The sequence below is a fragment of the Arachis hypogaea genome, chromosome 14, assembly GCF_003086295.3.
Source record: "Arachis hypogaea cultivar Tifrunner chromosome 14, arahy.Tifrunner.gnm2.J5K5, whole genome shotgun sequence".
NCBI classification, from domain to species: domain Eukaryota; kingdom Viridiplantae; phylum Streptophyta; class Magnoliopsida; order Fabales; family Fabaceae; genus Arachis; species Arachis hypogaea.
This window is the reverse complement of record NC_092049.1, coordinates 36,073,713-36,088,602: the sequence shown is the minus strand read 5'-3', so window position 1 is coordinate 36,088,602 and position 14,890 is coordinate 36,073,713. Positions and strand designations below refer to the sequence as shown.

The 14,890-nt window shown below is 37.8% G+C and overlaps 1 long non-coding RNA gene across 1 annotated transcript; it reads right to left on the bottom strand.

Moving 5' to 3' along the window:
- Window positions 1-4,397: 4,397 nt before the first annotated feature.
- On the bottom strand, window positions 4,398-10,164 carry LOC112740367 (uncharacterized). Its single transcript, XR_003171111.3, has 5 exons — window positions 8,150-10,164; window positions 7,606-7,677; window positions 6,171-6,265; window positions 5,938-6,076; window positions 4,398-5,517 (listed from the first exon to the last, which is right to left on the bottom strand). It is a non-coding gene; the product is annotated as an uncharacterized lncRNA (long non-coding RNA).
- Window positions 10,165-14,890: the final 4,726 nt, after the last annotated feature.

Genomic DNA, 14,890 nt, shown 5'->3' with positions numbered 1-14,890 from the left:
AGAAAATTTTCCACCATATCAGAGAAAATAGAGAGCATGCATCTCTGGAAGGTTGTAGGCGCATTACACAGCCCAAATGGCATCCTTCTATAAGCAAACACTCCAGATGGACATGTGAATGCTGTTTTCTCTTGATCCTGGAGATCTACTGTAATCTGGTTATAGCCTGAGTAGCCATCCAAAAAGCAGTAATAATCATGACCTGCCAGTCTTTCCAGCATCTGGTCTATGAATGGTAAAGGAAAATGATCCTTTCTGGTGGCTGTATTGAGCCTTCTGTAGTCAATACACATGCGCCACCCTGTAACTGTTCTTGTAGGAACCAGTTCATTCTTTTCATTATGAACCACTGTCATGCCTCCCATTTTGGGGACAACTTGGACAGGGCTCACCCAGGGGCTGTCAGAAATAGGATAAATAATCCCAGCCTCCAGTAATTTGGTGACCTCTTTCTGCACCACTTCCTTCATGGCTGGATTTAGCCGCCTCTGTGGTTGAACCACTAGTTTAGCATTATCCTCCAATATGATTTTGTGCATGCATCTAGCTGGACTTATGCCCTTAAGGTCACCTATGGACCACCCAAGAGCTGTCTTGTGTGTCCTTAGCACTTGAATAAGTACTTCCTCTTCCTGTGGATTTAAAGCAGAGCTTATGATGGTAATGGTTTGAGCTCGGGTTTATGAGGTTTTTCCTCTTTCAGAGGAAATTTCAGAGGCTCTTTCATTTCCTCTGAATCCTCCAAATCAGGCTGAACATCTTTAAAGATGTCTTCCAACTCTGATTCGAGACTCACAGCCATGTTGATCTCTTCTACCAACGAGTCAATAAGATCAACTTTCATGCAGTCTTTTGATGTGTCTGGATGCTGCATGGCTTTGACAGCATTCAACTTAAACTCATCATCATTGACTCTCAGGGTTATTTCCCCCTGTTGGACATCAATGAGAGTTCGTCCAGTTGCTAGGAAGGGTCTTCCTAGAATGAGAGTAGCACTCTTGTGCTCCTCTATTTCCAGCACTACAAAGTCAGTGGGAAAGGTGAATGGCCCAACTCTGACAATCATGTCTTCAATCACGCCTGATGGGTATTTAATGGAGCCATCAGCAAGTTGGAGACATATCCGGGTTGGTTTAACTTCTTCAGTTAAACCAAGCTTTCTGATAGTGGATGCAGGTATTAGGTTGATGCTTGCCCCAAGATCACATAAATCTGTCTTGGTGCAATTACCTTCTAATGTGCATGGTATCAGAAAACTCCCAGGGTCTTTAAGCTTTTCAGGAAAGCTTTTCAGAATGACTGCACTGCATTCTTCAGTGAGGAAAACTCTTTCAGTTTCTCTCCAATCCTTCTTATGACTCAAGATCTCTTTCATGAACTTGGCATAAGAAGGTATTTGCTCAAGTGCCTCTGCAAATGGAATCTTTATTTCAAGAGTCCTGAGATAATCTGCAAAGCGAGCAAATTGCTTATCCTGCTCCTCTTGGCGGAGTTTTTGAGGATAAGGTATCTTGGCTCTATATTCCTCAACCTTAGTTGCTGTAGGTTTATTTCCTACAAAAGTAGTTGAAGAAGCCTTTTTAGATGGGTTGTCATCAGCACTTGTGTGTGTCTGATCCCTCACTGGCAATTGAGTGCCAGAGTTAGAAGCTGGAGTGACGTTAGACGCCAGCTCCTCATCTGTTCCTGGTGTCTGAACGCCAGAACTGTGCTTCTTTTGGGCGTTCAACGCCAGATCCTTGCTTGTTTCTGGCGTTGAACGCCAGTCCTGAGCATGGTCTGGGCGTTCAGCGCCAGCCTTCCACCCAATTTCTGGCGTTTTAGTGCCATAATTATTTTTCCCTGGGCTCTTACTGTCCTCAGGTGGATTTTGGGTGGTTTGCTCATTTCTTGGCTTCTTGCTGCCTTGATGTGGGGTATTTACTGTCTTCCCACTTCTTAATTGAATTGCCTGGCATTCTTCTGTTATTTATTTTGACAGCTGCTGCTTTGTTTGCTTCAATTGTTCTTCCATATTTATGTTAGCCATCCTTGTCTCTTGTAGTCTATCCTTGAATTCGACTAACTGCTTTGTTAGAAGGTCCAATTGCTGATTGAATTCAGCAGCTTGTTTTACAGGACTGAGTTCAGCAGTTACTGTTTTAACCTCTTCTTTCATGGAAGGGTCACTGCTTAGGTACAGATGCTGATTTCTGGCAACTGTTTCAATGAGCTCTTGAGCTTCTTCAATTATCTTTCTCATGTGGATAGATCCACCAGTTGAGTAATCTAGAGACATCTGAGCTCTTTCTGCAAGTCCATAGTAGAAGATGTCTAACTGAACCCACTCTGAAAACATTTCAGAGGGGCATTTTCGTAGCATCTCTCTGTATCTCTCCCAGGCATCATAAAGAGATTCATTATCTCCTTGTTTAAAGCCTTGGATGTCTAGCCTTAGCTGTGTCATCCGTTTTGGAGGAAAGTATTGGTTCAGGAATTTTTCTGTCAGCTGTTTCCATGTCCTTATGCTAGCCTTAGGTTGGTTATTTAATCACCTTTTAGCTTGGTCTTTTACAGCAAATGGAAATAGTAATAATCTATAGACATCCTGATCTATTTCCTTATCATATACTGTGTCAGCAATCTGTAAAAACTGTTCCAGAAACTCTGTAGGTTCTTCCTGTGGAAGACCGGAATACTGGCAACTTTGCTGCACCATGATAATGAGCTGAGGATTCAACTCAAAGCTACTGACTCCAATGGAGGGTATGCAGATACTACTCCCATATGAAGCAGTAGAGGGGTTAGCATATGACCCCAGAGTCCTCCTGGACTGTTCATTTCCGCTTAGGTCCATGATGGAGAAAGGGAGATGATGTAAAATAGAAGAAAATATTTTTATTTATTTAATTATTTATTTATTTCGAAAACAAAATAAATTAAAATAAAATAAATAAAAATAGGTGAAGATTTTCAAAAAAAATGAGGAGAGAGAAAGTGGTTAGGAAGTTTTGAAAAGGATATGATGATTTTTGAAAAAGGTTTTAAATTTTGAAATAAAAATCTGAATTTTAAAGGTAAATTTCAAAAATTTGCTTTAAAATAGAGAGAAAAGATATTTTTGGATTTAAAGAGGAGAGAGAAAAACAATAAGATAGTACAAAATTTAAAATTTTTAGATCTAATACTCCTTGTTTTCGAAAATTTTGGAGGGAAAACACCAAGGAACACCAAACTTAAAAATTTTAAGATCAAGACACAAGGAAACTCAAGAACACTTTGAAGACTCACAAGAACACAAGAACATGAAGAAAGAACTCCAAACTTAAAATTTTTGGAAAACCAAACTAAAATTTTCGAAAAACAAAGAAAAATCAACAAGAAAACACCAAACTTAAAGTTTGGCACAAGATTTATTCAAAGAAAAATTATTTCTGAAAAAGATTTTAAAAATAGGATAGCTAATTACTAAGAACATAAGCACCACGCTCTAGCTAATTGAGCTATAAATTTAAAGTGTTTTAACAGGGTATATATAATAAAAGACTCTAAACCAAAAGGAAAAATTTTTCCTAATCTAAGCAACAAAATAAATCGTCAGTTGTCCAAACTCAAACAATCCTCGACAACGGTACCAAAAACTTGGTGCACGAATTGTAAATCACACTTTTTACAACTCGTACCACTAACCAGCAAGTGCACTGGGTCGTCCAAGTAATACCTTACGTGAGTAAGGGTCGATCCCACGGAGATTGTTGGCTTGAAGCAATCTATGGTTATCTTGTAACTCTTAGTCAGGAGAACAATAAAATAATTCACTTATCAAATTTGATTGCAAGGAATAAAAGGGCAGAACACAAATTATACTTGTATGCAATGATGGAGAATATGTTGGAGTTTTGGAGATGCTTTCTCTTCTGAAATTCTACTTTCCTCTGTTTTCTGATTCACGCACGCACGTCCTCCTATGGCAAGCTGTGTGTTGGTGGATCACCGTTGTCAATGGCTACCACCCATCCCTCCAGTGAAAAGGGTCCAGATGCGCTGTCACCGCACGGCTAATCATCTGCAGGTTCTCAATCGTACCGGAATAGGATTTACTATCCTTTTGCGTCTGTCACTACGCCCAGCACTCGCGAGTTTGAAGCTCGTCACAGTCATTCAATCCATGAATCCTACTCGGAATACCACAAACAAGGTTTAGACTTTCCGGATTCTCTTGAATGCTGCCATCAATCTAGCTTATACCACGAAGATTCCGATTAAGAGATCTAAGAGATATTCATTCATTCTATAGTGGAACGTAAGTGGTTGTCAGGTACGCGTTCGTAGAGGAATGATGATGATTGTCACGTTCATCACATTCATATTGAAGTGCGAATGGATATCTTAGATAGGAACACGCATGTTTGAATGGAAAACAGAAATACTTGCATTAATTCATCGAGACACAGCAGAGCTCCTCACCCCCAACAATGGAGTTTAGAGACTCATGCCTTCAAAAGGTACAAAGTTCAAATCTAAAATGTCATGAGATACCAATTAAATCTCTAAAAGTTGTTTAAATACTAAACTAGTGACCTAGGTTTACAGAAAATGAGTAAACTATGATAGATAGCGTAGAAATCCACTTCTGGGGCCCACTTGGTGTGTGCTGGGGCTGAGGCTTAAGCTTCTCACGTGCCTGGGCTGTTTTGGGCGTTCAACGCCAGGTTGTAACCTGTTTCTGGCGTTGAACTCCACTTTGTAACTTGTTTCTGGCGCTAGACGCCAGACTGCAACATGGAACTGGCATTGAACGCCAGTTTACATCATTTATCCTTGAGCAAAGTATGGACTATTATATATTGCTGGAAAGCCCTGGATGTCTACTTTCCAACGCAATTGATAGCGCGCCATTTGGAGTTTTGTAGCTCCAGAAAATCTACTTTGAGTTCAGGGAGGTCAGAATTCAACAACATCAGCAGTCCTTTTTCAGCCTGAATCAGATTTTTGCTCAGCTCCCTCAATTTCAGCCAGAAAATACCTGAAATCACAGAAAAATACACAAACTCATAGTAAAGTCCAGAAATATGAATTTTGCCTAGAAACTACTGAAAATAAACTAAAAACTAACTAAAACACACTAAAAACTATATGAAATTAACCCCAAAAAGCGTATAAAATATCCGCTCATCAAAGATTGAACATGACTCATAATTAGATGAACAAAATCAGAGAGTTACATTTATTACATAAGAACAAAAAATAGTAACATGTAACTCGATACATTAAAACAAAAATGAACCTTTGATCTACTACACCCTGCTGCCTTAATCTACAAAATATATCTTGACAATTCACGTCAAGAATACCAAAATTTGTGCTACCGATGAAACACTAACAGAATACAAGATATTCAATTACAAAATTTTAAAATGGAAGTGATGAATGATTGGGCTTAAATGTTGATCATCACCGGGCGATTTGTTTCCTCCGGTCTGATAAACTTGGAAAGCATCTTCACATCACAAATCCAATGGAAGCATCAAGAGGTAACTGCTGAAAACATGACATGAAGTCGGTCAGCAGGCGAGTCGTAGGAGCTACACAAATATAGAAATTGAGAGATCTTATATGCACTACTTAGTAGTTAGTATACACTTCTCTTATATACCTATTAAAAGTGATTGATAAAAAGTGAGAGAAGATAAAAAAAATTCCTCTTTTATATCAAAAACGAAAGGTGTACAAGAAAGGTGCACAATAAAAGTGGTACATTTCTCTATTGACAAAGTATTAATGACTGCCACATAGCAGTAGTAGTTGATAACATCAACATTCAAGCCCTGAGATGACCAAGACAAGCACTAATGATCTTATGATTAAAAAGGGGAAGTCAATTTATATATATCTATAGATAAATAAGTTATTATAGCTTCATGCATCACTTAACAACAGTCCAACTGAGGGACTTACTTTGAAGATGTTGTTATGAAGGTTTCAGATATCCTGCTCATCCATCTCCTCAAGAATAACATATTTGCCAGCAGAATCTATTGTGTGAAGCACTGCCACCTCGCCTTCACCAAAATGGCCCTTCTGAAGCTTCAGATATCTAAAATAGAAAAATAGACCGAAAAAATATATAAACAAGCATAATAGAATTAAAGGAAAAAGAATTTTGGAAGACAAGTTTACTGATGACTTACTTGTACCAGTTGAATAAACTGACACCAAACAGAATAGTGCAGAGACCGAGTCCTTTCACCCATGTAAATTTATCATGAAAGTACAATACCGTAACCTACACATAAACAGCATATAATTAGAAAGTGCAAGTAAATCTACAATCAGCAACCGCAACACTAAGAAACCTCTATCCTATTCGAACATAACATGCAACAGTTATAAAAAATATAGTACTAAATTAATTCATATACTGAAGCAATGTAATCTTGACAAAATGATTTATCTTTTGATTTATCTCATGAAACTATCTTTGCCATTACCTATCTCCTAGATACCAATCCTGGTTGAGATTTTAAGCCTATTCATTAAGGTCTATATATTTGCCTTCATCTCCTAAATATACTATGGAGTATGGAGGATTTAGTTCAACATATGAAATGAATAAATAATGGAGAGAGTGATAAACATAAATATAATAAATAAACTCTTTTATTTTTTAACTTTAAAATTTTACATATGTATCATAAAAATTTATTTTATCCTAAACATCATCATTAAAAATACTAAATTACCTAACTCAAAATTTAGAGACTAATAGTTCAAATTTTAGAGACTAATAATTTAAATATGTACTCCTGATTCCAGATGCAAAATCAAAACAGACAAGGGGATCAAAATTAATAAACTGGGGAGAAAACTAATCAAAATACATTATGTATATATAAATAAAGCAAGGAGATCAACAATCTTCAAGTAGGCAAAGAGCAATAATGCTGAAGCAAGCAGAAATCTTTAAATCAAAGTATCAATATTGAAAGCATTTGCACTTATGTAGTTATGTTAGCAAATGATAGATATCAAAAGGCAGTGGTGAAGTCTCTAACAAGAGATGCAGAAGAGAGGAGGGAAGCAGTGGGACTGCTGCTAGAACTCTTTGATCTTCCTGCAGTTCGAGGGCAAATTGGAACAATTCAAGGGTGCATTGTAATATTAGAATGATCTTCCTGCTTGAGGTTGCCTTTATTGAGTTCTCTCTAATCATTCTTTCATTCATTAGTAATTTTGGTGAAGCAATTTTGAGCTTGCATTATGATAATATCTTAGGTTGTATTGATAATTGAGGATAACAAACAGCAGGGTGTATAAACCACTCAAGTTATTTATTTTGCAAATAAAAGTATCATCTTTTTCTCTTCTTATTCTTGTTTATGGCAAATTTTTCTTGCTTTTGTTGAACTTCAACTCTACAAATTGTACAAATTAAGTTTTCCAGAGAGAGAAGACAAGAATTCAACCATTCTCACAATGGCACCACTGAAGGATATCCTTAAATATGTTGGCTGGTTTATAGGTTTAGTAGTTGTATAGTTGTATTGTTTCTAGGGAATATAATAAAGCGACCAATTTTCTAGATCAGCAACATAATAAGCATAAAAGTATATCAAGCAATTAAACCTGCAAGAGAATCCAAGCATGCAGCTATTACAAGGCATCCTTCCAAGTTTAGTAAGAAAAGCTTTTGCAACCCTGAAATGAACCAGGATATCATCGAAAATTAATGAAGCATAGATAATTATGAAATAATGAAACTCAAGAATTCTGTTCAAACTGGCAAGCTGAGATGCTAGTATTGTATATCGGTACTGTTTATAGTTCACACTGCAACATGCCTACTGACTAACATAAATAATTTCAACTTCAGAAATTACAAGGACAAACGGAAAAACAAAGAGACTTTTCCATGAATGATTTATACAACTGAAGTCTACATCAAAGAAATGAAGCACAAGGAAGATTGGATATATAACTAAAATCTTTTCCCGGAAAAGACAAACTGATTGGTTGATAACTGCATTCAGAATTATAACCATATATTCACATAAAAATAGAAAACAAAGAAAAATCCATGGAAAAAGATGAAAATTCTAGGTTGAACCTATAAAATAAAAAATCATGATTGTTCTGAAATACCACAATAATACAAGAAAACAGAAAGTACCTTTTAGAAAGCTGATGCCAAAATTAGTGACTTTACTGCAAGAAATCTCAAGACTCTCCAAACACGCCAACTCTGGAAGCAAATTGAATAAAATATCTTGTTCTGTTAATCATTGAACCATGTGTTGACTAAAACAACAATGACTATACTTCCATATGAAGCTATATAAAATGCACATGTTTAACACCATGAACTATTCCACTGTATAATTTTTCCGTAGAGAACTACCCATTAAAAGAAAAAAATGAATATAAAGTTAGCCAATACAATGAATTTAATGAAATATATAAAAGCACGGGATGATATATTTAATTAAGCCAAAGAGAAATTAACAAAGGCCTTAATACATTTCATGGCAGTAGTATTGAAAATAACACAACTGACAAATCAGTTAATTCAGGGGTACATCTAAACTCTCCCAAAAATAAATTGGGATAGGATCTTAAAAGTAGGACACAGTTACTTGGGATTTAGATAATGCAAACAAAATGTCAACACGAAAATAATATCAAGGAACAAGTAACGCTCCAATGCTAAAATCAAAATCAAAATATTACTGTAACTTCAAAACTAGACCATTGAAGCCTTCAGAATACAAAATTTTTGGAAGTCAAATGATTCTGTTTGATAACTGGTGCACAAATTGTGAATCACACTTTTCACAACTCGTACCACTAACCAGCAAGTGCACTGGGTCGTCCAAGTAATACCTTACCTGAGTAAGGGTCGATCCCACGGAGATTGTTGGTTTGAAGCAATCTATGGTTATCTTGTAAATCTTAGTCAGGAAATCAATTATAATTATCAGTATGAATTGCGAAGAATAAAAGAGCATGGATTAAATACTTGTTCTACAGTAATGGAGAATATGTTGCAGTTTTGGAGATGCTTTGTCTTCTAAATCTCTGCTTTCTCCCTGTCTTCTTCTTCACGCACGCAAGGTTCCTCCTATGGCAAGCTGTGTGTTGGTGGATCACCGTTGTCAATGGCTACCATCCGTCCTCTCAGTGAAAAAGGTCCAGGTGCACTGTCACCGCACGGCTAATTATCTGTCGGTTCCCACTCATGCTGGAATAGGATCCATTGATCCTTTTGCGTCTGTCACTACGCCCAGCCCTTGTGAGTTTGAAGCTCGTCACAGTCATTCAATCCCTGAATCCTACTCGGAATACCACAGACAAGGTTTAGACTTTCCGGATTCTCAAGAATGCTGCCAATGGATTCTAGCTTATACCACGAAGATTCTGATTAAGGAATCCAAGAGATATTCATTCAATCGAAGGTAGAATGGAGGTGGTGGTCAGGCACGCGTTCATAGGTTGAGGATGATGACGAGTGTCACGGATCATCACATCCATCATATTGAAGTGCGAATAAACATCTTAGATAGAAACAAGCGTGTTTGAATAGAAAACAGAAATAGTTGCATTAATTCATCAAAACACAGCAGAGCTCCTCACCCCCAACAATGGAGTTCAGAGACTCATGCCGTCAAAGAGTATAAAGTTCAGATCTAAAATGTCATGAGGTGCGAAATAGACCTCCAAAAGTTGTTTAAATACTAAACTAGTAACCTAGGTTTACAGAAAATGACTAAACTATGATTATGGTGCAGAAATCCACTTCTGGGGCCCACTTGGTATGTGTTGGGGCTGAGACTTAAGCTTCTCACATGCCTAGGCTGTTTCTGGAGTTGAACGCCAGGTTGTAACCTGTTTCTGGCGTTCAACTCCCATTTGTAACCTGTTTCTGGCGTTTGACGCTAGACTGCAACATGGAACTGGCGTTGAACGCCAGTTTACGTCGTCTATCCTTGAGCAAAGTATAAACTATTATATATTTCTGAAAAGCCCTGGATGTCTACTTTCAAACGCAATTGAGAACACGCCATTTGAAGTTCTGTAGCTCCAGAAAATCCATTTCGAGTGCAGGGAGGTCAAAATCCAACAGCATCAGCAGTCCTTTTTCAGTCTGAATCAGATTTTTGCTCAACTCCCTCAATTTCAGCCAGAAAATACCTGAAATTACAGAAAAACACACAAACTCATAGTAAAGTCCAGAATTGTGATTTTTATTTAAAAACTAATAGAAATATAATAAAAACTAACTAAATTACATTGAAAACATACTAAAAATAGTGCCAAAAAGCGTATAAATTATCCGCTCATCACAACACCAAACTTAAATTGTTGCTTGTCCCCAAGCAACTGAAAATCAAATAGGATAAAAAGAAGAGAATATACTATAAATTCCAAAATATCAATGAAACTTAGCTCCAATCAGATGAGCGGAACTTGTAACTTTTTGCCTCTTGAATAGTTTTGGCATCTCGCTTTATCCATTGAGGTTCAGAATGATTGGCATCTATAGGAACTCAGAATTTAGATAGTGTTATTGATTCTCCTAGTTTAGTATGTTGATTCTTGAACACAGCTACTTTATGAGTCTTGGCCGTGGCCCTAAGCACTTTGTTTTCCAGTATTACCACCAGATACATAAATGCCACAGACACATAACTGGGTGAACCCTTTCAGATTGTGACTCAGCTTAACTAAAGTCCCCAATTAGAGGTGTCCAGGGTTCTTAAGCACACTCTTCTTTTGCTTTGGACCTTGACTTTAACCGCTCAGTCTCAAGTTTTCACTTGACACCTTCACGCCACAAGCACATGGTTAGGGACAGCTTGGTTTAGCCGCTTAGGCCAGGATTTTATTCCTTTAGGCCCTCCTATCCACTGATGTTCAAAGCCTTGGATCCTTTTTATTACCCTTGCCTTTTGGTTTTAAGGGCTATTGGCTTTTTGCTCTTGGCTTTTGGTTTAAAGAGCTTTTGGCTTTTTCTGCTTGCTTTTTCTTTTTCTTTTTCTCTTTTTTTTTGCCATTTTTCTTTTCTCTTTTTTTTTCTGCAAGCTTTTGTATTCACTGCTTTTTCTTGCTTCAAGAATCATTTTTATGATTTTTCAGATTATCAAATAACATTTCTCCTTTTTCCTTATTCTTCAAGAGCCAATATATTTAACATTCATAAACATCAACTTCAAAAGACATATGCACTGTTCAAGCATTCATTCAGAAAATAAAAAGTATTGTCACCACATCAAAATAATTAAACTAGTTTCAAGGATGAATTCGAAACCATGTACTTCTTGTTCTTTTGTAATTAAAACATTTTTTTATTTAAGAACGGTGATGGATTCATAGGATATTCATGACTTTAAGGCATAGACTCTAATTTTTATTTATTATTTAATAAAAATAATATAAATTAGGCATAAAAGAAGACACTTAATAATAAAAGACAGGAAATTAAAGACATAAAAATAAATGACTCTAACTCTAATACTCATATACTCTTAACATAGATAAAAGGTTATCTCAGAGTTAGGACTCAACAACCTTTATTTTGGGAGGTAGATGCCTCTTTAGCCTGTGGAGTCCTTGGCCCTTCAAAAGACAGCTTCTGGCGCTTCAGTTCCTTTATGTCACGCCCCTGCTCTTCTTGTTCTTTAAGCAGTTTGCATAGCATGCTGTTTTGATTTTGCTGTTCTTCCTTCAGTTGATCCACAGCTTCTTGCAACTTGGTGACAGATGCTTCTAGGCACTCCCAGTATTCAATTTAAGGGATTTCCGGGAGGAGCTCCTCTGCTTTTCTCTTGATGGGGTCGTCCTGCACTTGTAGTCCTTCTATAGACTTTTTGGTGATTGGTTGTTCAACTGAGATATACTTATCTACTCCTATTTTTATTCCAGCATCTTTACATAGCAGAGAGACTAAGCTTGGATAAGCCAATTTGGCATCTTTGGAGTTCTTGTTTGCAATTTTGTAGAGCGCACAAGCAATCAGCTGATGAACTTCTACTTTTTTTCTAGCATAATGCAATGAATCATCACTGCTCTTCTGATGGTGACCTCAGAGCAGTTGCTGGTGGGCAGTATAGAGCGCCCAATGAAGTCCAGCCAGCCTCTGGCAACTGGTTTGAGATCTCCTCTCTTGAGTTGGTTCGGGGCACCCTTTGTGTTGGTTGTCCACTTGGCTCCAGGGAGGCATATGTCCTCTAGGATTTTGTCCAATCCCAGGTTTGATCTCATCATTCTCCTATTGAAGGAATCTGGGTCATCTTACAGTTGAGGCAGCTTGAAGATTTCCCTTATTTTGTCAGGGTGAGCGTGAACAACCTTCCCTCTGACCAGAGTTCTATAGTCATAGAATGCGGTTCCAGCAATTTTCTGCCTGTCCGTCTGCCATAGATTATCATAGAATTCCTAAACCATGTTTCTTTCCACCTTTGTTTCAGGATTAGCTAGGACTTCCCAGCTCCTGTTTCGAATTTGCTCTTGGATCTCCGGATATTCATCTTCTTTCAGATCGAATTTAACTTCTAGGATCACCGATCTTAGACTCATTATTTTGTAAAAATGGTCTGAATGTTCTTTGGTTATGAACTTCCCTTGATTCCAAAGTGGTTTTGGAATATTCTCCTTCTTGCCTCTTGAGTCGGTCTATTTTCCCTTGGGAGCCATGATCTTAGTGGGTATTGGCTTAGTGATCATGGATAAACACACCAAACTTAGAGGTTTGCTTGTCCCCAAGCAAAAGAAAAGAAAGGAGAGGGAAAGAGGGAGAGCCAAGCGAAACTTATGGAGGAGAGGAGGAGGCCGAATGAGGATTTAAAGGGAAAAAGGGAGGGTCGGTTCAAAAATTTAGAAGGAGATATGATAGAAGATATGATTTGTAAAAGATAAGTATAATAGGAAAAAGATATGATTTAAAATTGAAAATATATGAAAGATATTTGAAAAAGATAAATCTGAATTTTGAAAAAGATATTGATGATTTGAAAAGATTTTAGAGTGAAAAGAGATAGCTTTGTTTTGAAAAGGATTTGAAAAAGGGCTTATGAATAAAGATACATTTGATTTTTTTGAAATTAGGGTTTTTAGAAATTAGGCTTTGTGACATGTTTGTGCAAGAAATTATGAATTGAAACATAAAAAATGGAAAAAAAATTGAATTGAAAACGAAATTGCCTACTCCCCACATTCCTGGCGTTAAACGCCTAACTGCTGCATGTTTTGGGCGTTTAACGCCCAGTTAGTGCTTGGTCTGGGCGTTTAACGCCCAGCTATTGCTTCTAGCTGGCGTTAAACGCCAGAAACCCCTTTGTCACTGGGCGTTTTTCTGAACGCCCAGGATGCTATCAATCTGGCGTTAAACACCCAGAAGCTGCTTCTTTCTGGCGTTTAACGCCCAGATGGCTATCATTACTGGCGTTAAATGCCCAGTAGATGCTCCTTTTGGGCGTTTAACGCCCAGTTGTGCCTCTTACTGACGTTTTCTTGCCAGTGAGCTCTTTTTCTCTGTTTTGTGTGCTGAATCCTTCTGTAACCCTGTGAACCTCTACAATTGACTCTTTACCTTATTAACAGTGAACTTTATATAAACAAATAAAATCAAGAATAGGGCAAAATAACAGAAAAAGTTTTCCCAATGGCTGGGTTGCCTCCCAGCAAGCGCTTCTTTATTGTCTTTAGCTGGACCTTGCTAAGTTTTTTAATCTAGCCTTAGCCTTGAGCACTCTTGCTCAATATTGCCTTCAAGATAGTGTTTGATTCTCTGTCCATTAATAATGAACTTCTTATCAGAATCAATGTCTTGAAGCTCCACATAACCATATGGTGATACACTTGTAATCACATATGGTTCCCTCCACTGGGATTTCAGTTTCCCAGGGAATAGCCTGAGCCTAGAGTTAAACAACAGAACCTTTTGTCCTGGTTCAAAGATTCTTGATGACAGCTTTCTGTCATACCACCTTTTTTATTTCTCCTTATAAAGCTTGGCATTTTCGAAAGCAGTGAGTCTAAATTTCTCTAGCTCATTTAGCTAGAGTAATCTTTTTTCTCCGGCTAATTTGGCATCAAAGTTCAGGAATCTGGTTGCCCAGTAGGCCTTATGTTCCATTTCCACGGGCAGATGACAGGTCTTACCATACACAAGCTGGTATGGAGAGGTCCCTATAGGAGTCTTGAATGCTGTTCTGTAAGCCCACAGAGCATCATCCAAGTTTCTTGCCCAATCCTTTCTACGGGCACTTACAGTCCATTCCAGGATTCTTTTTAGTTCTCTATTAGAGACTTCAGCTTGCCCATTTATCTGTGGGTGATATGGAGTGGCCACCTTGTGGCTAATCCCATACCGGACCATGGCAGAGTAAAGTTGTTTGTTGCAGAAGTGAGTGCCCCCATCACTGATTAGTACTCTAGGGACACCAAACCTGCTGAAGATATATTTCTGAAGGAACTTCAGCACTGTCTTAGTATCATTAGTGGGTGTGGCAATGGCCTCTACCCATTTTGATACATAATCGACTGCCACCAGAATATAAGTGTTTGAGTATGATGGTGGGAAAGGTCCCATGAAGTCAATTCCCCATACATCAAACAACTCAATCTCCAAGATCCCTTGTTGAGGCATGGCGTAACCATGAGGCAAATTACCAGCTCTTTGGTAGCTGTCACAGTTACGTACAAACTCTCAGGAATCTCTATATAGGGTAGGCCAGTAGAAGCCACATTGGAGGACCTTGGTGGCTGTTCGCTCACCTCCGAAATGACCTCCATATTGTGATCCATGGCAATGCCATAAGATCTTCTGTGCTTCTTCTCTAGGTACACACCTACGGATTATTCCGTCTGCACATCTCTTAAAGAGATAGGGTTCATCCCACAAGTAGTACTTTGC